The sequence below is a fragment of the Bubalus kerabau genome, chromosome 7 (genome assembly GCF_029407905.1).
Source record: "Bubalus kerabau isolate K-KA32 ecotype Philippines breed swamp buffalo chromosome 7, PCC_UOA_SB_1v2, whole genome shotgun sequence".
NCBI classification, from domain to species: domain Eukaryota; kingdom Metazoa; phylum Chordata; class Mammalia; order Artiodactyla; family Bovidae; genus Bubalus; species Bubalus kerabau.
The window spans coordinates 97,033,274-97,058,955 of NC_073630.1; positions in this window are offsets into that span (position 1 = coordinate 97,033,274).

The window sequence follows — 25,682 nt, forward strand, 5'->3', positions numbered from 1 at the left end:
TATTCTGTAATCTTTTTTTTTCTACTTAATATTGTGTGATGACTATTTTTCTATGTCATTAAATATCTTTCTATTGAATTATTTTAATCACCACATGACCTAAATTACTCAAGTGTATGAGTTGCCTGTGTTTGGACATTTAGATTGTTTGCAATATTTTTGCTGTTATAAACAGGTCTATAATAAACAGTCTTGTAACCAAATTTTTGTGCATCACTGATTATTTCCTTTGGATAAATACTTGAGAGTGAAATTGCTGAGAGGAAAAAATAATCATTTTTAAGACTTCCTATATTTATTGTCCTATTATCTCCCAGAAAGAGTATGCTATGTTATAATGTCATCAACATCAACAGAGTATAAGCATATCCATTTCCAATACTGTCTCCAACATAAGGCATAACCTTTTAAAATAAACTTCACTTAATTATCTTAACCTATTCTAAAAGTGCCTCAGTACTAAAGAATCCGCCTGCCAAGCAAGGGAATTGGGTTCTATCCTTGGGTCAGGAAGATCCTTTGGAGGAGGGCACGGCAACCCATTCCAGTATTCTTGCCTGGAGAATTCCATGAGCAAGGAAGCCTGGCCTGCTGCAGTCCATCGGGTCGCAAAACATCAGACATGACTGAGTGACTACCCACTTAGAAGCCCAGAAATCACACTGTGGATACACGCAGGTCTCTTTTGGAAGTCAGCATCCCCAGTGAGCTCAACAACTTCAATTTATAAAGTACTTTAAAGTTTACAAAGATTTTTATGTTTTTGTTATTGATAAAACTATAAAAGAACTGCATTAAAAGATATTTTAAAAATGCACCCCCTTTCGAAACACTGTAGCACAACTATTTTTAATTCGTGTTCATTTTTTTTTTTTTAGCAAAGTAATAACATGCATAGTCTTAAAATACAAATAGTGAAACAAGATTTGCAGTGAAAACAGCTCCCCTCTTCACAAGTTCTGTCACCCTCCAGAACCAGCCACTTTTAATACTTTTAGTTGTTTCTTCAGGCATATTTTTCCACATTGCAAAATATCGTAGTTACACTGCTATTTCTTGATTTTATTTTATTTTTAAGGTATCAGTTCAGTTCAGTCGCTCAGTCGTGTCCGACTCTTTACGACCACATGAATTGCAGCACACCAGGCCTTCCTGTCTATCACCAACTCCCGGAGTTCACTCAAACTCAGGTCCATCGAGTCGGTGATGCCATCCAGCCATCTCATCCTCTGTCATCCCCTTCTCCTCCTGCCCTGAATCCTTCCCAGCATCAGAGTCTTTTCCAATGAGTCAACTTTCCACATGAGGTGGCCAAAGTATTGGAGTTTCAGCTTTAGCATCAGTCCTTCCAGTGAACACCCAGGGCTGATCTCCTTTAGAATGAACTGGTTGGATCTCCTTGCAGTCCAAGGGACTCTCAAGAGTCTTCTCCAACACCACAGTTCAAAAGCATCAATTCTTCAGCGCTCGGCTTTCTTCACTGTCCAACTCTCACATCCATACATGGCCACTGGAAAAACCATAGCCTTGACTAGACGGACTTTTATTGGCAAAGTAATGTCTCTGCTTTTGAATATGCTATCTAGGTTGGTCATAACTTTCCTTCCAAGGAGTAAGCGTCTTTTAATTTCATGGCTGCAATCACCATCTGCAGTGATTTTGGAGCCCCCAAATATAAAGTCTGACACTGTTTCCACTGTTTCTCCATCTATTTCCCATGAAGTGATGGGACCGGATGCCATGATCTTAGTTTTCTGAATGTTGAGCTTTAAGCCAACTTTTTCACTCTCCTCTTTCACTTTCATCAAGAGGCTTTTTAGTTCCTCTTCACTTTCTGCCATAAGGGTGGTGTCATCTGCATATCTGAGGTACAGATAGCATCTATTGATTTCCATAGAAGATCAGTACGTAGTTCTCCCTTATATACACACATATCCCATGCCTCCTTCTTCTTCATATTCTGTAGCACCTTCCCATGCTCCCTATATTATTGTTGAAAACCTTTTTTCATTATGGAAAATTACATACAAAAAGTCATGAGGAGAGTGAGCCTCGGTGTTCACTAGCTTCAGCAGTTATTAAGTTGGGATTAATCCAATTTAACCATATTTGCTACTTTCTTACTCCTTCAAATTCCCCTGTAGTGAGTATTTTGAAGGAATTCCTTCCCATTCTCCTCCTCTTCCTTCTGTTTCTCCTTCTCCCCATCCCCTTCTCCCTCTCCCTCCTCATCTCCACCTCTCCCTTATTTTTCCCCACCCTCCCATTTCTCTTCTCTCTGTCATTTGATTTCAGATCTTTCTGCAAAGGAACCTGGAATCATTTCTGGGGACAGGGGCTGGTGGGCTTCCCATTGATATTCAGCCTTTCACTTATCTCTTCCCTTTTCATATGATGTTCCACTCAGCTGTGCTTGGTAGTACCTGGTTCAAAGCATTTCTGGTTCAGCCTCTTCACAAGTTAAATCTTCTTTCTTCCATCAGGGTTGTGTGGGGGTGGTCAGAAGTGGCTGGTAGTTCTCATTTGCAGCCTTTCCAGGGCTCTGCAATGTTGGCCACCACCTTAGAGGCACTTAACACTGAGAAACCTCAAATTCAGTCACTATTTGTCTGTCTGCTTCCTGTCTCTAAAAATTGTGAGCTCCATCATCCACTGTAATTGCTCCCTCTTCCCTTTGACAAGGATTTGTATAGCTTTATCTCTTTTCTTTCATTTTAGTGGGTCTTTAGGAAAAAGTGGAGGTAAACAGCTGTTCTATTCACTGCATTTCACTGTAAGACTTAACACAATGATGTTTATTTCTGCAGGTTACCTTTCTAAAGTATTTAAGGAGACAAGAAAGGAAACAAGAAGGAAGTAAAGGAAGGAAGGGGAGGGAGACAGGAATGGATTTGGTTACACTGAAGGAGAGCTGCTGATCCTAGTGCCATCAGGGCCCACAGGGAGTAAAACCAGGACTGAGTCACGGCTTGAGTTTTCTTCCTAGGGCCTCTCGTGATGTGTGGTCCTAGGTGGACCTTCGTCTGGAGAATAAGAAGGATGACATTTGCCAAACAAGACACTGGTGATCTTTGGCTCAATACAGCAAACATTTATTACAAACAAATCCCCAAGATCACTTTTCACCTTTTAAACATAATTAATTTAATGATTTAGTTCTGCTTGATCCAACAGGGGATTAGATTTCTTTAGAAATGAATGGAGAAGTACTTCCATTTCCATTGTGGTTTATTCTGTTCTTCAAACAAGTTTCTTCTCTATCACCACTAGAATGTGGGTCCCACAAAACATTCATTCATTCACTTACTCATTGTTTCTTTCTTTTAATTCCCAAAGCAGGATAACTTTTTCAGTAGAAGATTTAAGGCTTAAAGTGGTACAGGCTTGTTTTCATTGTTAATCAAGTATTTAAACACAAATTAATTGACCACTGTTATTTGGCATTGTTTAGGGTCCTTTGGACCAAAAGGTGAAGAAGGTGTGATTTTTTGGGGGTCAATTTAAAGAATTTACACCTTGTAAAAATCTGACCTCCGTTTTAAAGAATAAAATACACTGCGAGTTGAGAAAGTAATTTTGCACATAGAGTGAATCAGTAGTCAGGAAACCAAGTTCCTGGTAGGGAGGCCTTATTTCACAATGGTAAATCTCACAGGCTTGGAATCAGTGAGACTTGGCTTTCCTTCCAAGGTTTGCCATTATTTCTAGAGGGAAGTCATGGCTCCTCTTTTAGCCTCAATTTTTCCATCTGTAAAATGGAGAGAATAATACAACTTAGCACATTTGGCTTAAAAGGTGATAACACATGTAGACGACCTGAGACCTGACTCTGAGGGAGGTTAATGGCAGGTAGAAGCTTGTAAGGAGAGCAGAGAATGTCAAAGGTTGTGAGCTCACATTTCCAGTTCTGCCTCTTCTAGGTATGCAATGTTTGATGAAATGTTGTCTCTCAACTTCAGTTCCCTTGTGTTTAAAATCTGGATATGGTGTCTGTCTTATAGAGCTGCTCCAAGGATGGTGTTAGACAGGATAGTTTGCTCAGTCTTGGCCATATGTACGTGTTTTGTGTCAGTTTTATTATTAAGAGGTTAGGGATACTGGAGGCTCGATCACATGGTGAGACTGTGTCTGCGGAAAGCTGAGCATTGGTTGGAGAATTTGCCTGCTATGCTGTTTGGTTACCTGATCTTTGTGATGCTTTCCTGGGTTGGGCTTTCCAGAAAATTTAACTTGAATCTAATTCATTGTAAGAATTTTCCTGACATGTTGTGTGGAGATAGTCCAATCTGGAGATGACCTTGGAAATAAAAATTAAAATGAACTAATTTATCTGGCATGGTATGTGGTGAAGTTGTCATTACTTCACTGTGAATTTCAAGACCTTCTCTTCTGTAAAACATGTGAACAGCTTCTAGAAATGAAGAGTTATTTGTGATTTTGGTTTGCTAGTTTGAAAGAGCAGAGGAATGACTGTTTTTTTCCCCTCCAACTGGCAAGTAAGCTGCTAGTGGAGAATCGTTAGAGCTGAAAAGTGGTCTAGTGATCACCTGATTAAAATTTTTAATTTTATTGATGAAGAAATTAAGCTTTAAAAAGGCTGTTACTTGTCTAAGACCACACAGCTATTAACTAGTGAAGTCTAGGAAAATAGCCAGGTCTTTGTTTAAATTTCAGCTAAAACAACATTATATAGTAAAATAGCTCAATATAATATTATAATTGAATGGCTTAAATACTTTCTCATCCATCTCAACCTAGAATACAAAAGATGGAAACCCAAAAGTTTTCTAAACAAGTTTGTTGAAACCATATAAGAATTAAAAAGAAACAACAAAAAAAATCAAATCATTAATGAATTGAGACTTAGTAAGCATTCTTTATTTTTTTTAAAAGATTTTTAAAATGTGGACCATTTTTAAAGTCTTTATGGAATTTGGTACAATATTGCTTCCACTTTATGTTTTGGTTTTTGGCTGCAAGGTCTGGGATTTTTGCTCCCCAGCCAGGGATCTAACCCACACCTTCTGCCTTGGAAGGTGAAGTCAACCACTAAACCACCAGGGAAGTCCCATAGCAATCATTCTTGAGTTTCTAGATTAATGCTCTGATTTTCATAGGCTACATAGATATTAATTATGTATTTGTATTCTTAATTATTTATAACAAAATATATCAAAAGCATGAAGTTCACCCCATGTGAAGAATTCTGGTGATCAACACTGCTTATTTGGGGACCATAGTCATTAATGCTCAATAGCTTGACCTGAACTCGGCCTCTTTGATTTCGTCTTTAAGAAGATCCATCTTTTTCTTAATAGTGTTTATTGTTGCAAATTACATTGACTGTGAATACACAGTGTGTCTGGAGGAACACATGCACCAGCAAAACCCATCTGATTTGTGTTTCATAAACTGGAAATGAGGCACTCCTGATGGGCAGCAGAAGGGACCCAGCTCTCCTGTGAATAATTCCTTTTTAGTTTGAAAAAGGGAGTGGAGAGGGCTTTGCTGGTAGCTCAGCTGGTAAATAATCCTCCTGTAATGCAGGAGACCTCAGTTTGATTCCTGGGTCGGGAAGATCCCCTGGAGAAAGCATAGGCTACCCACTCCAGTATTCTTGGGCTTCCCTGGTGGCTCAGATGGTAAGGAATCCGCCTGCAATGCAAAAGACCTGGTTTTGATTCTTGGGTTGGAAAGATCCCCTGAAGGAGGACACAGCAACCCACTCTGGTATTCTTGCCCGGAGAATCCCATGGACAGAGGAGGCTGGTGGGCTACAGTCCATGGGGTCGCAAAGAGCCAGGCAGACTGAGCAACTGCGCACAGCACAGGAGCTGGAGAAATCTTCTTTTAAACTCTCAAAGATTGTAATTCACACACTTTGGGGAGAGTCATCTCAGTGTTGCTGTTCCTTTCTGTGTTGAGTGAAGCTCCAGATTTGGAATTCTGTTGGCTTTTTGTATTTTGACTCCCCCCAAATTCTTGGAGGAGGGAGTGACTGGGAACAGCACGGTCCTGGAAATGGTGGAGCTGAGGAGGCGCCTGCAGCGTGAGAGGACCACAGCAAGTGCCGTGTTTTGGTTAGCTGTCCTAAGAGCCTGAGCATCCTTAGCAGGAAAGAAGCAATTGGCTTTTAAATATCTAGTTTTAGGTTTGCATTACTGCTTCCTTCTCCTTCTTAAATTCTGTTTCTGAGGAGTTAGCTTTTCTCAGTCTTCTATATTAGACTTTATAGTAAACATTGCAAAATTATTATGGGGTCAATATACTCACAGTTAAGGATTTAAAGAGAACAAAATGTTTGTGCAATGCACTGCACACTCCCTCCAGTCTCACTCTTTATAGGAGCCACCATCTTGGATGTCCTAGATATTTTCTATATGAATACACCCCTGCATGTATAGATATGTATTTTTCTTGAATGGGAGAGTAGTGTATATGTGTAGGCTTGCATGCATGGTGCCTATGTGCTCAGTCGTGTCTGACGTTTTGTAACGTCACGGACTGTAGCCCTCCAGGTTCCTCTGTGCATGGGATTTCCCAGGCAACAATACTGGAAGGGGTTGCCATTTCCTTCTCCAGTTATATGTGTGTGTAGATATCTTTTTGCATTACTACATAGACTGAATTCTTTCTTTTAAATGGCTGGGTAGTTCTGAATGTTAGGGACGTTCCATCTTTTATTGGTTTTTTCATATTCTTTCCTCTCTTCCTGAAATAATATACTTCAAGACAAGCATTTAGTCAATCTCACACCTAAGGCTTGTGTCCTCTGGAGGAGGCTTAATTTTCCAACCTTGAGATGGCAAGCCGGTGGCAGCCTGGGGGCTGTTAGCTATCACCATCTGCACCTCTCTTCAGTGTTTGAGGTGCGGTGTGTGTTTTTGTGTTTGCCAAAGCCGGAGCTGTGGTCGTGGCTCCTAGGCTCAGTGGAGCGTGGAAAAGTGAGTGGGAAGTTGGGTACGTCAGTGACAAATCCTCAGATTGGACATAATGAAGCAGAAAATCAAGGTCCTGTGCTGTCAGAATTTTCAAGGTCAATAATGCAGCTCACTCTCTTTTCAAGTCAAGCCGAATCCAGCAACTTTGCCATTTTTCCCAGGTAGGAGGAAAGTCCCAGAGCTTGTAAAGCCCATCTCAAGAGCCCGCAGACTCCCAAAGGAAATGGAAATGTCAGTTTTAGCCTGCCTTCGAGCGAGAGTGCTGAACTTTGGACGAGATAAGCAGTTTTCGTAGTTCTTTTACAAAGGGAACCTGTTTTTCAAATGAAATGTCTTTTACAATTCCCAGTATATAAAAGAGATGAAGGGCTTCCCAGGTGGAACTAGTGGTAAAGAACCTGCCTGCCAAATGCAGGAGACATATGAGATGTGAGTTTGATCCCTGGGTCAGAAAATAGCCCCTGGAGGAGGGCACTCCAGTATTCTCGCTTGGAGATTTCCATGGACAGAGGAGCCTGACAGGCTCAGTCCATAGGGATCACAGAGTCGCACATGACTGAAGCGACTTAGCAGGCAAAAGAGATAGAAGTGGAACTGCAGGGTTGTGTATGGTAGATTGGGGATCTGTTTGGTTCTTCCAACTCCAAGCCCTCACAGCCCCATCAATTCCCACAGGCTGGCATCTTCCAGGACACAGACAGGAAAAATAGACAGCATTTCATTTCATCCAAGATGTTGAGTTTAACCTTTCTTTAACTTTAAATAGTATTTGGACACCATGAAGAGTTTCTACTTTGCCAATAATTTCAAGGAGGAAATATCTTCTTTTTGTGGTTAAAGAGCCTGCTGAGTCTTTGCTGGATCAAAGGGCAGCCTCGGTTGAAGATTGGATGTGTCCCATCAGTTAAATTTTAGCTCCTAAAGAAAAATTTAGAAATATGCAGACTGGAGAAACTAGCTTATAAGGGCAACAAGTCTTTACACAAATTCCAAAGCCTGTGAGATTGATTGCTTTCAGTGTTTACTGCAGCCAAATGATTAACTCAGGACCCTGAAACTGAGCTCTCTGGAGAAGTGATTTATGCTGGGAATGCAGAAAGGATGTTTGCATATGACCATCAGATTTCTTGGTGAAGCCTTTTAAACACTGTTTATCTTGGGGACACCCACTACTTACAGCGTTTGTATTTCCTTCTGTGTTTTATAGTCCTACACCAGAGGCCAAGGGCAGGCTTGTAGTAAGTACTGACTGATTGCTCAGGGCTTTCTGGGATGCTGCTGAGTCTGTGGGGAAGAGTGTACGTGCTCAGTCACTCAGTCGTGTCCAACTCTTGCGACCCCATGGACTGCGGCCCTCCAGGCTCCTCTGTCCATGGAATTTTCCAGGCAAGAATACTGGAGTAGGTTGTCATTCCTTCTCCAGGGGATCTTCCTGACCCAGGGTTCAAACCCCAAGTCTTTTGCATCTCTTGCATCGACAGGTGAATTCTTTACCAACTACATGCTCCAAACTACCTGAAGTGTCTAGTGCCTTGAAATGGAAATAGTTGGTTTTAGGATTAATTGAAAACACTGAATCATAATATAAATATTTGGGATTTCAAAAATAAAATGTGTGTTGATCAAAGGGCCAACTTTTATGGAACCTTCTTTTAAACACTTTTCTCCCAGCTTTAGGTTTTATTATGGATTAAAAGCTCCCATTTTCCCTACACTGAAATAACATATTTCTTTAAAAAATGTTTATTGAGTGGACCAGGTTCTAGGTCTTTGGGATACAGCAGTGAACAGAAGAGACAAAATCCCTGCCCTCAGGGGACTCTCACTTTTGTTCTCTTGTGACTAGTTTTTTTTTTTTTTTTTTTTCATCTGGCAGGGGCTTCCCTCATGGTCCAGTGATTGAGAATCCCCCTGCTAATGCAGGAAACACAGTTAGATCCATGGTCTGGGACGATCCCATATGCCATGGGACAGCTAGGCCCCCTCGCCAGAGCTGCTGAGCTTGTGCTCTAGAGCCTGGGGGCCGAAACTATTGAGCCCATGAACTGCAACTAGCCCCTGTGCCCTAGAACCCGTGCTCGACAACCAGAGAAGCCACTTCAATGAGAAGCCCGTGCACCACGACTGGTGAGTACCTCCTGCTCACCGGAAGCAGAGAAAAGCTGGCTTGTGGCAACAAAGACCCAGCACAGCCAAATGTAAATAAATAGATTAAATAAATGAATATTTAAAAAAATCAGGTGAAAAACATGTGCTGCACATTCTGCAAAAGGAGTAACGTGAGGAAGGCGGTGTGCTGCAGGGCAGTGAAACCTGCAATTTTGGTAGGTGAAATTTCATTTTCTGTGCACTCAAGGTAGGACTCATGGAAGATGATCATGGGCTTGTCCTGAGTACAAAAAATAAATAACACACAGTTTCTCAAAATGTGTTATTACTTACCTGCATGGGAAGAGTCAGGCATTTTCTTAAAAATACACATCCCTCTAGGTGTAAAGCAGGTTTAAAAGAAAAAGCACTCAGTTGCCATTCTCTTCCAATAAGGAGCATCAAGAGAGGTGAAGAGTAGCTGATAGAGAGATGCTTTCTTTCATTCCCCAGGGCCGGGGATTTCTAAAGCCTTCATGTTTCTTATCTTTCTATTAGAACCAGCAGAAGTGCTAAAGCCTAACGGCTGATGAGAACTTTATCAAGAATTCTTACTCTTTGTTGGGAAGATATATAAATTTTTTAAGGTAGTATCTTTGCTTGCTTTTGAAATAATATCTTAGTCAATGGATGGAAGGAATCAAGGGCTGTTCTGGAAAGGACTGATTCTAAGCAGCATCCAGAAGCTAAATCATTATTTGTGTTGTTCTCTTTATCCCTTGTTGTGTTACTCTTCAATTTATCATACCATTTTGGTATATATTAGAGAAATGAATGTAGATGTTGCCATCGAGAAGGGTTGAAATCTGTTTATAAACTTCAATCAGTGTCTTTCCTTGTGAACTGGTGTGTGTTTGGTGTGTGATTCCTGAAGAGATGGGGTACTGCTCCAGGGATCCCACCCAGCCTCCCCCCAGGAAAGATTGCAGGAAGGAGACTGAGAAGCTTAAGGTCACTGAACACATGGGGGTCCATGTTAAGTTTTTCACCTGCATACCTTTGTCAGATAGACTAGTTCTTTTTATATAAGCCTTTTTTAAAATATTTGCCAGTTCTCACGGATAGTGACTCATTCAGTTTTGGAGTCATTGATTCCTTCCATGGATATTTGTCAAGGTCTTACTGTGTGCTGAGGAAGCAGTGGGAATAAATAAAGTGCTCCTTTGGTTTGATCTAAATCTGTTTTTCAGTGGTAATGCATTATATATGACATGGCTATAAATTGATGAGACATTTCCCAGAGAAATTGGTCTCATTAGTTACAGTCATGTTCCACCAGCCTACTAGTCCTACTCACTTGACTGCCTAAATATAGCACAGAGCTCTCCTCCCTTCCTACCCTGTAACCTGGCGTAAGTGTGAACCTTCATGATTGCTTCCCTGGATTGTTGCTGGCAACAACTCATCCTGTTTCATGGGTGTTCTCTTCTCGTTCTTACCATCTTCTAGGTTCTTCCACACTGATGCTACAGGGATCTTTCTAACCTGAAGTTTGATCATATACCTGAGGTATTTGTCCATGACATGTAAGATCTTCTGCTAGTCTTGTAGCCCTAATTCCAACTATGCCCCCTCCCCCACCCACATTTTGTGTTCTGGGAATCTCCAGTGTCCATATCCACTAGACTGAGAGTTCTGCGAGGGTAAGGTTCACGTCTGCTTGTGCCTCTTTGAATTTCTGGGATCCAGAATGGTGCCCAAGATATAGTGGGGTTCTATAAGTTTTTGTGGAATTGAACTGAGTTGCGTATGCTCTCTGAAACTAACAAGATTTCAGCTTGTTAGCGAACCAAATTACATTGCCTTCTGTCTATTCCCTTAAATTCTTATTTGATGTATTCAGCATTGTTTGTCAAAGCACTTTGTGAAAATAGATGGCTCTTTCCTCTCACTGCTCAACAAGACTCAGAAGTAATTTTGTAACAGTTAGTACTTGATGAGTGCTAACGACTGTATATTTCATCAGGTTGTCCTCCTCCTCATCTGATAGCAGGAGGTGGTATTGGCTTCTAACAGAAGGAGTTAAGCAAGGCAAGAGATTCGTTCACACTGTATTCTGCCAAGTATCTTTTGTCTTCAGTCATCTTGAGAACGGAACAGGCAATAATTTAACAGATTTGCTCATCATTTCTTGAATTTTCTTTATATTTCAAAATCATTCCCTTTTCATATTTTGTAAAGCAGTTTTCTTTATAACATTGATTCTTGCATTTACCCAGCAGTGTTCAACCAGAATTGATGGAACCACTGTTATTTCAAGATCTCTTTTGTCCAATAAGACTAAAATCTTTACTCAAGAAATTTCTGCAAGTTCTTCAGTCTTCTTGTTCAGGAGAAATTCCTCTATCCTTACAAATTTAGATTGCAGATTATTCACTATGATTTACCTTGTTCACAGCCAGATTTTTAAAAGTTTTTTAAAAAATTAAAGTAAAAGAAAATGTTAGTTTTTCAGTTGTGTCTGACTCTTTGTGATCCCATGAACTGTCTACCAGGCTCCTCTGTCCATGGAATTCTCCAGGCAAGAATACTAGAGTGCGTTGCCATTTCCTTCTCCAGGGAATCTTCCCGATCCAGGGATCAAACCCAGGTCTCCTGTATTGCAGGTGGATTCTTTACCATCTGAGCCATTAATTAATTAATTTTTGACTGTGCTGGGTTTTCCTTAGTGCACAGGCTTTTTTCTAGTTGTGGTGAGTGGGGGCTATTCTTCGTTGTGGTGCTTGGACTTCTCATTGCAGTGGCTTCTTTTATTGTGGAGCATGGGTTCTATGGTGCGTGGCCTTCAGCAGTGATGACTCTCAGGCTCTAGAGCACAGGCTCAATAGTTGTGGCATGTAGGATCTTCCCAAACCAGAGAAGGAACCTGTGGCCCCTACATTGGCAGGTGGACTCACATCCACTGGGCCACCAGGGAAGTCCCACAGCCACTTTTAATTTATGGGATTTTATTTTCTTATCCCTCTTTCATGAGACCAAGAGACGATATACATATGTGTGCAGCCAATATATGGCATGCCTTTTATATTGAGAGATGAGTCCACTTATTATCAGGCTTGCTATCTTGAATTGTGTTTCATGGAAACACATGGACAATAATGTCATCCATAATTTCTTAAAATCTCCTCATTCTCTTAGAACTAATGGTGTACCCTTCAGAGGGAATTGTATTGTCTCTGTAAAGAAGAGGAAATTCAGGCTTAGTGGAGTTAAGTAACTTGCTGAAGATAACCCTGCTCTGTTTGCCTAGAGTATTTTTTATCTTGAGATTTTATCAAAGTTCTTAAACAGAAAAAGAACGTTATAAAGAAATCTCATGTACCCATCACTCAGCTTGGAAAACTAGCAACATTTGCCCATTTTAAGAAATCCAGTTGCATTAGAAGGATCAGAAGGCATTAAATTTCTTTTTAGGCCCATTTAATTTACATTTATATAATTATTTTCATAACCATTTAAAATCATTCTCTTTGTTACTATATAAAAAGTAAGAAAATCTATTTTTAATCCCAGGAGGAAAAAATATGAAAAATAAGCACAGTGGAAATCTTAGCAGATGGGTAATTAAAAGCAAACAAAGCTGGATTATCTTGACAGTTGATCACAGCTCCATATATAAGAGTGTGTACTTTGGGAGATTAGGCACACCCAGCCCTTGAATGTGTGCCTGTGTGCCAAGTGGCTTCAGTTGTGTCTGACTCTGTGTGACCCTATGTGATCCTCCCAGCAAGATTAGTGGAGTGGGTTGCCGTGCGCTTTTCCAGGGGATCTTCCCAACCTAGGAATCTAACCCGTGGGTCTTATGTCTCCATCAGCAGGCAGGTTCTTTACCACTAACGCCACCTAGGAAGCCCCCTTGAATGTGTAGCAGCAGATAATTGAGTTTGTTTTAGGCCTTTTCCACCCTGTGGTCTGGTGTGCGTCCTTCTACCCTCTTGCTGGCCCAGTGAGGAACAGAGGCAGTGTGTGAGTGGCCCTACATGACACTGTCATGAATTATTTTTGGATGAGGCATTGGTTGGTGTTTGATTATTTCCACCACTTCTCCGTTATGTTCACAAAGATAATAAGACACTGATTCAGGTAGCTGCAATAAACTATAAACAATAAACTATAAAATCCTGAGGCCATGGCTTCTTCAGCTTGTATCCCAGGGCCCAACTTCCGGTAAGGTCTGGGTGTGGGTTTGTTGGCTGGAGCAGGACCACCTGAAGGTGCTGTACCACCGGCTAAGAACCTGCAAGGGGACTGCTTTATTTTTAAAATGAACTGATATAATCTGAGGCAAAACTTTCTGCCATGTGTTTAATGTAAGAAAAAGATTGTTATTGTTATTTTGAAAACACTGAAATATGAAAAAAGTAAATGGATCAATTTTTCTTTGAGCTTGTTGCCAAGAGTAAAATAAATAGTGTAAATTGTACTGAAATGGGAAGAAAAGAAAACAAAAGCTAAGGGTGGGAGAGATTATTTTTAGCCGGCAAAGTTATTTTCCAGTACTATTGTTTTTGTCATGACCTTTTCCTCAAGTTTACTGATGATACAGTCATTTGCTTTTTCTATATAGAAACACATGGCCTTCTTGGGGCTTATTTATAGCCCACTGTGAAGAGCAAGCAGCAAAGAAGGCTCAATTATGCATTTTAAACACCATGCTTCGTGTGGTCAGGATGAAATGTCACTCTGCTTGTACGAAGGTATCTTTTACATCTGAGCAAACATACCTGGCTTAGTTTCCTCGACTTCCTCTTCTCTTTTTTCTCTGTTCAGGAAATCAATTTGGTTGGGTTTCTTGTGCAGGGTGAAACCCACGGACTCATACAGAGCTGGCGAGTGGGCCATCAATGGGATCTCTGTTAGCTCATTTTTCATCAGGGAGATACGCTTCTTTCCCAAAGCTGTGATCTAGGAGAGCTGCCAAGCAGCTAGAGTTTTTAAAAAAATAGACACAAAACAGCAAACAACGTAATTCTTTCATGTGGCGATCTCTCCCTTTGTGCTCATTATGCTGTGGCTGGCTGATCAGTTTTAAAATAGAGCCCATGGTTCCTTTGCCTTCGGCTATTTCTGGGCTCATGGAATCTTGGTCAAAGCTTGATTCCAAATAATTGTTCATGACAGCATTCAAAGGGTGAAAGTGAAAGACTGTCTTTTTTGTATGATGGGACTAAATTAAGAAATAGTAGAAGTTCATGAACAATTTCTCAGGTTCACTTCTGTAAGCTTAGTAACAGCATTTGCGAAGCTTTTCAGTCCTTATTAGAACCTGTGAGTTGTTTGAACCCAAAGTCCTCATCTTTTTTGATATCACTGTCTATCTCTTTGATAAGATCGATACTGGTGGTTTAAAACTCACATATATTTTCTTTCTGGATATTCATTAGGGCTAGTAATAGAATAAGCCAATGGACACAATTTGCTTGCATCAGCTTTGTTTTCTGAATGCCTTTTTGGTAGCCAGGGCCAGCTCTCTTGACCAGAGAAAGCAATGATGCTCACCCAGTCAGTGGGGGTTATTTATTTATTTATTTGTGGACACTTGAATTTAATTTATGTGCAAGATTCTCTAAAGAAGCAGTTGCTTTTCCCTTCCTTAAACGAGGCTTTGTCCCCAGGTGGCGTCAGCAGTCTGAGAAATGACCTCTGTTTTAGGGATGATTGAATTGAATCTGCTGATTCTAAATATTCCACCATTAGCAAAAACTATCCAACAATCATTCTGGGGACCTGGAGCAAATGTTGTTTTAGCTCAGCTGGTTTTATCAGGGTACTGCTGTGGCCTCTCTCTCCCGCTGTATGCCCACACTCTCCTTTTATTGACCTCTGCCCCACCCCTTCACCCCTTCTAGATTGGCCTTTCCAGCTGTTTTCTCTACTCTGTGGGAGCTTCTCCTTTAAGTCTGCTGAGAGAAGAGAGTGATCACCAGCTATGATGCTCAAGCAACATTTGATGAATTAAACTCCCACACAGACATTGTAATCGATAAGCAAAATATTTCTATTTTGCCTTGAAAATACACAGCTTGTTATGTTTTCAGGCTTGCTGCAATAAATAATATGCTTGAGACAAATGGCACTTGGGGTCTTTTAATCTCAGTTCTTTGGAGCGAAGCTAATTTTTTGTTTGCATTCTTATACCTCACATGACCTCTTTTCCCAGAGTAGGCTGGCTGTTGGATTCTCTGGTCCATTTAGCTGTGCCATTACCATTTCATTCTCTTGCTGGAGAATGGCTGTTTTGTTTGATATGCTGTTAAAGTTACGATCACTGTGTTGTGGCCATGGGCATCCGGTAGTGATGAAGAGCAGCTTCAGTGATCGGAATCACTACATGTTGTCTGGGGTAGTTTAACTATAGCCCTTAAAACCAGACAGTAAGTGGCAGGAGCTGTTTGACAACGAGGGCAGAACTTCTCAATCACATATTAGTCAGCAGTGTGTCTCATACATTTGATACCATGTGTGATGGGGCAAAGGTTACCCGTGTGTGGGTGTTCATGGACTTTCCAAGACCCTACTTTCTGAGAAAGAAGGACGAAACTCAACGAACGAATTTTTGAGAGAAAAACAATCAAATTAGAATACAAACTATTTCCTTTGGGGCTTCATTGGGAGGAACCTTGCTATAATGGGAATATGAAGGAGGGGCAGGAATAGTTCAGAGAGAAGTGACCTAAAAAAGCAGAAAAGGTATGATGATGCAGATAAGTGAGAGTTTTCTTACAGTGGGACAGTGAGTGGCTCCTGTAAGTCACTCACAGGAGTGAGTCACTCATGGGTTGTTTGAGAATAATATAAGATAGAGTTTTCAAGTTGCTATGGACTCTGTTCTTAAACTTCTTTAATGACTGTGAAAAATGCAAGAGGAAATGGAAATCCTTCCTTGGGTCACAAGTTTTAATTGTGACTTTGTTTCTGGACTGGGTGGATCATGGCTTTTGAAGTTTGCAGTGGTGATTAATATGACACATTTTGGGGATGATTTACCTTTAAAGATAATTTAGTACTAATTTGTGATTATTCCTGTGTCATTACTGTCATTGATAATCATTTAAAATATTTTTCTCCTGTGGGCAAGAAAGGATACCCGAGGGATAGCACCTAATCTCCAACTTCTCTTATCTACTCTACAACTCAGAGTAGGTATCCATTACCATTAAGAGATACTATTAATAGTGTTAATCAGTGTGGCAGTTACATTTATTTATAGTGCTTGTGATTTGTGATTTTATAGTTTTTAATTTACCCATGGGTAAATTTTTAATAAGGAGGAAGGCAAGGGTAAATGAAGAAAGTCGAGTTATATGTCTGTATCTCCACTGACCATAAAATGTTTGAAATGTTTCTCTTAGTGAAAATATGGCAGTTCTGTGAGTCATAAACTCAAGAACTGTAGGTCAAATACATCAAATAGTATCTATTGACATGTTTTATTTGTCTCTCATGGTGTTTTAAAAGAACTGCATCTATTTCCAAAATGTCAGTTTATGGAGATTTCATAAGAAAATCTGAATTTCTAAACTGCCTTAAAGAGTTGGAAGGTTTGGAAACACTGGCCGCATAGTCCCATGGCCACTGTCATTTGGGTGTTTTCAGAAGTTCTGCTCGTTAGGTAGGACCGTACATGTCAGTTTCTTGTTGTCTCCACAATGCTGTTTTCTTAGACACTTCTTTTGTTTATATAGACTTTGTCAGTTCAGTTCAGTCACTCAGTCGTGTCCGACTCTTTGCGACCCCATGAATCGCAGCACGCCAGGCTTCCCTGTCCATCACCAACTCCCGGAGTTCACTCAGACTCACGTCCATCGAGTCAGTGATGCCATCCAGCCATCTCATCCTCTGTCGTCCCCTTCTCCTCCTGCCCCCAATCCCTCCCAGCATCAGAGTCTTTTCCAATGAGTCAACTCTTCGCAAGAGATGGCCAAAGTACTGGAGTTGCAGCTTTAGCATCATTCCTTCCAAAGAAATCCCAGGACTGATCTCCTTTAGAATGGACTTTGTAGTAAATGCTATTCCTAATTAATCACTAAATCAAAAGTAAGCAAAATAAAGTTTAAAAAGTTTGTAATAATCCTAGTATTATTAATAATGTTAGACACCTGTACATCCTTTGTAATGTAATGTAAAACATAAAGTAGGGCTTATTTATTTTAATTAGAATATTTTATTTAATTTTTTTATATAGCAATATTTCTGATATTTTTCAGTGTCTTATTTTATTATCTAGATGCAAGCCTGAGCTTTTTAAAGATCTAAAAAGATGTTTTATAAGAAAAGGAAAGAAATAGGATAGTTTTAATTAAAAGAAATAATCATATTTTTTTCTTTTTGATTAGAATTAGTCTTTTCCAGATCTCTAATCCATAGGTTATATTAGTAAGTGGGCTGGTGTACATAAATGAACTCTATTGTTTTACATGACTTTAGATTGTCATGCCTCTGGATTAAGGTGGCCTGGGTTTGAATTCTGACTCTACCACATACAAGCTGTGTGAGCTGGAAAAGCCAGAGCTTCTCTGTGCCTGGATCTTCTCACCTGTGATTTAGGAATCATTACAGCGGCTACCTTTGGAGGATTTTTTTGATGACTGAATTGAGAAATCTAAACAGGGCAGTTGGCTCAGAATGAGAACTTAATAAGTGTTACCTATTTACTTCTAGATAAAGCATCTTTAGTGCTATTTTTTTTCTCCTGGTGCATTATTGGAAGTATGCTGGGCATATCTACATTATCTGTCTGAAGTAAGGTTGTAAAACTCTGCCCTAGGAACTGCTCTTGTACTAAATTTCAACTTCAAAAATTTCATCTAAAACCATAGATCTTCATCTGTAAAATGAGGAGACTACTTTTTGTCCTCTACCTTGTAGGGCAAAACAAGATAGAAATTTTGTAGTGATAATTGAGGCTCTCAATAGGAAAAATGCTGAAAAGACTTTGTCTTCCATAAATGAATTTGATGATGAGTTTTATCATCCATTTTACAATTTCCAATTCCATGAAATTTCCCAAGCATCGGTAATGAAATATAGAAAAGCATGAGTGTCAAGTTGTGGGCAAAAGATAGGCAAACAGCTAATTTATTATATGGAAATATGTTTTTTCTTACTGTGTCTCTTGTAATTTATGTTATTTTTTATTTTTTTAATTTATTTTTATTTGGAGGATAGTTGCTTTATAATGTTGGGAAGGTTTCTGCCTTATAACAATATGAATTAGCCATGAAAGTGAAAGTGAAGTCGCTCAGTTGTGTCCGACTCTTTGCAACCCCATAGACTGTAGCCTACCAGGCTCCTCCTCCTTCCATGGGATTCTCCAGGCAAGAGTACTGGAGTGGGTTGCCACTTCCTTCTCCAGGGGATCTTCCCGACCCAGGGATTGAACCCGGGTCTTCCACATTCCAGGCAGACGCTTTAACCTCTGAGCCACCAGGGAAGCCCCACCCCCTGCTCTTGAACCTCTCTCCCCACCCTACCCATCCTGTCCCTCTAGGTTGTCACAGAGCACCGAGTTGAACTCCCTGTAGTATGCAGCAACTTCCCACTAGTTTTCTCTTTTACACATGGTAGTGTATATGTTTCAGTGCTATTCTCAATTCATCTCACCCTCTCCTTCCCCTGATGATATGGAGAAAAGGGAACGTTCTTGCACTGTTCGTGAGAATGTAAATTGATACAGTCACTATGGAGAACAGTATGAAGATTCCTTAAAAACGTAGGAATAAAACCACCATATGACCCAGCAATCCCACTGCTGGGCATATACCCTGAGAAAACCATAATTTAAGAAAATATTGCAGCAGTATTTATAATAGCCAGGACATGGAAGCAACCCAGATGTCCACAACAGATGAGTGGATAAAGCAGCTGTGGTACCTATATACAATGGAATATTACTCAGCCTTAAAAAGGAACAAGTTTGAGTCAGTTGAATTGAAATGGATGTACCTAGAGCCTGTTACACAGAGTGAAATAAGTCAGAAAAAGAAAAACACATGTTGTGTATTAATGAATATATATGGAATCTAGAAAAATGGTACTGATGAATCTATTTGTGGGACAGGAATAGAGATGCAGACATACAGATCAACGTTATTTTTCTTGAAGTTGCATTTCACTTCTTGCTCGAGGGAAAGCAGATTTGACTCCTATGCCTAAGAGGAATCCACAAGAAAAATGTTTTTCAATCATCATATATAGGATAAAGCACTGACTTGGATGATGTTCCACATCAACAGGAATTTATGATAATGTCCTTCCATTTTGTTCCTTCTTCCTCTGGAAAAATTTGGTTTTAAGTTGGAAGAGATAGAAATGGTGACATGGGAACTATTTTTTGGATCCAGAATTGCTGTTGTTTTACACCATAGGAATTCTACATCACTGGGCACCCACTGTCCTTTCTGAGGAGGCAGAAAGCAGTATTCCACTGTTGTAAATCAAGATTGAGAGTGATGGGTGACATTTGAGGCAAACATCCTCTTAAATGATTGCAAAAACAGAAACCTCTCTCAGCTGGAGGGTTTGCAATGTAGAGGATCTTGTAAATTGTGTCTGGCTGCCACTGACATTGTTGTTACATTTATTCCATTTCTGTCACTGTCTGTTAGGTGAATGTTTGACTCTTATCTGATAACTTTGGAAACCCAAGTTATTTCTCCTGAGGTTATCAGGCAGAGGAGCCTTTCAGAAGCTGGTTGGTTCTAAAGTATGAAGCTGTTTTTTCTGAAGGGAAGACATAGGTTTAGTTCCTTGCTATGTGAGTGTAACGTGGAAGTGTTAGTCACTAGGTCGTGTCTGATTGTTTGTGTCCCCATGGACTGTCCCCACCTGGCTCCTCTGTCCATGAGTGGGTTGCCATTCCCTTCTCCATGGGAGCTTCCCAACCCAGGAATTGGGCCCTGGTCTCCTGCATTGCAGGCAGATTCTTTACCATCTGAGCCACAAGGGAAGCCCTGGGGAAAGAATAAAATGGAATTATGTAAGAAAAGTAAGTTCTGAGTAGTTCTTCCAGTTGTTTCTATAACTAACTTTTAAGAAACTATTTGTGGGATGAACTCTTCTCCTCTCTAGCCTTTTCCAGGATGGAACATGGACGCTCGAAGCTCTGGTTCTTAAAGAGGTATGAAACCAAGAAGCAACAGCAGATGACACAATTTGGCTGACTGCTTGTCTCTAAACAAACCTCAAACCCAGACAACAGAAAAGATGCTGAGTCGGGCAGAATGGGTACATGTATATGTATGGCTGAGTCCCTTTGCTGTTTACCTGAAATTTTCATAACATTGTTAATCAGTTATACTCCAATTAAAAAAAAGAATCATTAGCTCTAAATAAAAAGATACCAAAGACACCACTCTTAATGGAGACTCTTGGAGCATTGCCCCACTCTATAAAAAATATTTTATTCACATTTTCTCATTCCATTTTTAGTCATCTTTTTATGAGTAAATTTATGTGCATAGACCTTTATTTATATAGATGTGCACCTTCAAGTAATTTATATTTCTCAGTCCTTGAAAATTTTGTGTTTTTCTCTCTATTGTAAGAAAAATTGATATCCTGTCTCTCACAATTTAAGAAAATCTATTTAAATTAAATTTTAGGGTCAAAGATTTCATTTATTCCTGGGGCCAGTTAATCAAGTTACCTGACTATTCCAAGAGTTTTTTTTGTGTGTGTGAATGATATTTATAATTTTTTTCTCATAGAAATTTACTTTATTAAATGTCTGGTGGTTTGTACCATCCAGAAAATACAGTCTTTATCAATTCTCCATAGAAAATTCACCTGCTTATTTTTTACTTATTTTAAAATTTTAATTGCAGTATAGATTTACAGGATTATACTAGTTTCAGGTTTATAGCACAGTGACTCAGTATTTTTACAGATTATACTCCATTAAATATTATAACACAATAATGGCTGTAATTCTTTATCTGATACAATATAAACTTGTTGCTTATCTATTTTATACATAAGAGTTTGTATCTCTTAATCCCATATACCTAATTTGTCCCACCACCCTCTGTCTCTCCTTTGGTAACCACTGGTTTGTTTTCTGTATCTGTGTAGTTGTTGCTGTTTACTTGCTAAATCATGTCTGACTCTGTGCGACCCCATGGACTGTAGCCCACCAGGGCACCTCTGTCCATGGGATTCTTGAGGCAAGAATACTGGAGTGGGTTTCCATGTCCTCCTCCATGTAAAGTCGCTCAGTCGAGTCTGACTCTTTGCAACCCCATGGACTATACAGTCCATGGAATTCTCTGGGCCAGAATACTAGAATGGATAGCCTTTCCCTTCTCCAGGGGATGACCCAGAAATCGAACGCAGGTCTCCTGCACTGCAGGCGGATGTTTTACCAGCTGAGCCACAAAGGAAACCCTGTGGCTCCTCCTCCATATAATGGTTTTATTAGCAGAGATTATAACTTTGTGACTGGTTTCTTTCTAAGGTGTGGGCATTTTCTAATGCAAACCCTCTTTCCTCTCTACCTCTCCCCTACTGCCAAGGGAATGGTATTTTAAATTACAGTGAATGAGGGCTAGATTTCCATTCTAACCCACAAGCCTTTGTAACTCATATTGGGGCTGATCTAGAGTGCTCTAGTTTCTTATGGCTTCTTTGGAAATATTAGTCCCAAGTCATAATGTGACATATGATTTCCTCTATAGCTCCAATATTGACAAAAATAATATTTTCCTTTTACTTTTGCACTCAAACTCTTAGACTCCCTGCCCGCCCCCCAGCCCCCCATCCCCCACCTGGGAACACACACACACACACACACACACACACACACACACACACACATCCCCTCCGACCTGGGCAGTGTAAGGAGTTCTAATTCATTTTCTTCCTTTTGGTGCAGAACCATGAAAAAGTTGTGCATGGTCACATCTGACAAAGATGGCAGGGGGAATGGGTTTTTGTTTTGCTTGTTCAACCTCCAGTGTCCCCCAGGTGGGAATTGCACTGGGCACCAGGCTGGAATAAAGTGATTCGAAGAGACTGGAGACAAGTGCAGATTCCTGCACTGGACATAGAAATTGAGAGGGGTCAGAGTGGCAGCTCTCATCAGAGTTCCTGAGGACGAATGTTAAGTCAGTGATAGGAAGTGAATCATGAACTTCCAGATGTTCAAGCTGGTTTAGAAAAGGCAATGGAACCAGAGATCAAATTGCCAACATCCGCTGGATCATCAAAAAAGCAAGAGAGTTCCAGAAAAACAGCTATTTCTGCTTTATTGACTATGCAAAGCCTTTGACTGTGTGGATCACAATAAACTGTGGAAAATTCTGAAAGAGATGGGAATACCAGACCACCTGACCTGCCTCTTGAGAAACCTGTATGCAGGTCAGGAAGCAACAGTTAGAACTGGACGTGGAACAACAGACTGGTTCCAAATAGGAAAAGGAGTACGTCAAGGCTGTATATTGTTACCCTGCTTATTTAACTTACATGCAAAGTACATCATGAGAAACGCTGGGCTGGAAGAAGCACAAGCTGGAATCAAGATTGCTAGGAGAAATATCAGTAACCTCAGATATGCAGATGACACCACCCTTATGGCAGAGAGTGAAGAGGAACTAAAAAACCTCTTGATGAAAGTGAAAGAGGAGAGTGAAAAAGTTGGCTTAAAGCTCAACATTCAGAAAACGAAGACCATGGCATCTGGTCCCATCACTTCATGGGAAATAGATGGGGAAACAGTGGAAACAGTAGCTGACTTTAGTTTTTTGGGCTCCAAGATCACTGCAGATGGTGACTGCAGCCATGAAATTAAAAGACCCTTACTCCTTGGAAGGAAAGTTATGACCAACCTAGATAGCATATTCAAAAGCAGAGACATTACTTTGCCAACAAAGGTCCATCTAGTCAAGGCTATGGTTTTTCCAGTGGTCATGTATGGATGTGAGAGTTGGACTGTGAAGAAGGTTGAGTGCCGAAGATTGATGCTTTTGAACTGTGGTGTTGGAGAAGACTCTTGAGAGTCCCTTGGACTGCAAGGAGATCCAACCAGTCCATTCTGAAGGAGATCAGTCCTGGGTGTTCACTGGAAGGACTGATGCTGAAGCTGAAACTCCAGTACTTTGGCCACCTCATGTGAAGAGTTGACTCATTGGAAAAGACTCTGATGCTGGGAGGGATTGGGGGCAGGAGGAGAAGGGGACGACAGAGGAGGAGATGGCTGGATGACATCACTGACTCAATGGACATGAGTTTGAGTGAACTCCGGGAGTTGGTGATGGACAGGGAGGCCTGGCATGCTGCGATTCATGGGGTCGCAAAGATTCGGACACAACTGAGCGACTGAAGTGAACTGAGGATGTGGCAGAGCACATGGCTAGATTTGCTGCCTAAATAGATTTTAAGGGGGGCAGGAAGGAATACCTTTGTATTGGATGCTCAGCATTTTCCAGTGGAGAAGGTGGAGCAGTATTTTGATGACTGAAAGACTATAAAAGGGATATTTTTATGTATTTATTTGGCTGTGCTGAGTCTTAGTTACATGTGGGATCTAGTTCCCTGATCAGGGATCAAACCCTGGGCCTCTGTATTGAGAGCACAGAATCTTAACCACTGGACCACCAGAGAAGTCCCAAAGGGATATTTTTAAAGTGATATGTTTTTAACTCCAGAGCCACTCATAATGTTTTAGAATAATAAAAGTTCTGAGTCAGTTCAGATTAAAGAATATCACATAAGGAGCAGAAACTGCATTTATGACCAATTAATACAACTAATCTTTTTAAAATTTCATGAAATGTTAAGATGTAGGAAAAGATTTAGAAAGGTTTTGATTTTATTAAAATGCTGGTGTGAATTTAGTACTTATGTAAAACATTAAAATTGTTCTGAAGGGGAAAAAACCTTACCTGAGATAATGCTTTATATAAATGTAAGTTATTACTATATAATGACTTTCCTCCAAAAGAAATCTAAAGGCTATTTAAAATCTCAGTTTTTATTATGAAAAGTTGAGTATTTTAATGAAGTTGTATTTAAACATGGACACAACATTGTTAATATGTTTTTTGTTTTAAAAGCTTGGTAATATATACCTCTTTCTTTTTTGTCCTCTTTTTTATGTAGGTCTTTCTAAAAGTAACATCTTATTTTCCTTATTCATCAGCCTAAAGCCAGTCTAAAGCTCTTTTTCAAAATTTCTAGTTTCTTGAACCTATTCCTATGGTTTTTTAAAAAGTTCACTGTGCTTAAGATTCATTCAGTTATTCATTCATTCAGGTTCAATACCAGGCTATAGGAATACACAGATAAGGAAAGTAAAAGTTTCTGCCCTTCTAGCCTTCAGTCCTTTAAGTCAGAATACAAATTAAGAAGTCAACTTTTGGAGTAATTCTCCTGATGCTCTATAAATTGAAGGCTAATCATCCTGGAATCCTCCTCTTCCCTCACCTCTACCACTCTACCCTCTTTGTTTTTTTTTTTAGGGAAAAAAAAAAAAAAAAGAAGAAGAAGAAGAATGGTTAACGTCCAGTTAAAAAAAATCAGAGCTTTCTGAGCTAACGATTTTTTAAAGCTGACTCATGACCTTTCTTTTGACAAATCAGAAATTAATAAAATACTTTCATCAGTGTCTTTAGCATATAGTAGGAATCCTTACCTTGCTTTTTATAGTATTTTTCAGTGTGTTTTAAACAGTCTCGTCTTATGAAAAGCTCCAATAATCCTACATGGGGTGTTCTTTAGTGTCCAGCTCTTATTGGACACAAGTAGTGTTGACTTGAGAAACTCCAAAGATCTTGGAAGTGAAGCAGAATGTTTTCATTGAAAGCACATCAAACTGGTAAATTAGAACTGAATTGTACTAGCTTTATTAGCATCTACTTTTATCACTTACCTGCTCAAGACTATGTTTAAATAACTTGCAAAATGAAGGCCTATGGTAGATGATTGTTAAGAGTCTATGAATGCTCGAGTGCTAATTCGCTTCAGTTGTGTCCGACTCTGAGAACCCATGAACTGCAGCATGCCGGGTTACCCTACCCTTCACCATCTCCCAGGGTTTACTCAAACTCATGTCCATTGAGTTGATGATGCTATCCAACCATCTCATCCTCTATCATCCCCTTCTCCTGCCTTCAATCTTTCTCAGCATCAGGTTCTTTTCCAACGAGTCAGCTCTGGCAATACCAGCTCTGAAGTCTTGAGCAAATCACTTCACCTCCGTGGGAGGGGTGAGGCAGGAGAGTCTTAGGAAAGCAGAGAAGATGTGGAATGGCAGTTGTATAGGGATCTTCTTTTAATTAATAAAATGCTGTTTCCTAACAGTGAGAGTTCAGGTGAAGTTCATTTCATTTCAGTCCAGTCACTCAGTTGTGTCTGACTCTTTGCGACCCCATGGACTGAAGCACACCAGGCCTCCCTGTCCATTACCAACTCCCGGAGTTTACTCAAACTCATGTCCATCGAGTTGGTGATGCCATCCAACCATCCCATCCTCTGAGGTCCCCTTCTCCTGCCTTCAATCTTGCCCAGCATCAGGGTGTTTTCTAATGAGTCAGTTCTTCACATCAGGTGGCCAAAGTATTGGAACTTCAGCTTCAGCATCAGTCCTTCCAATGAATA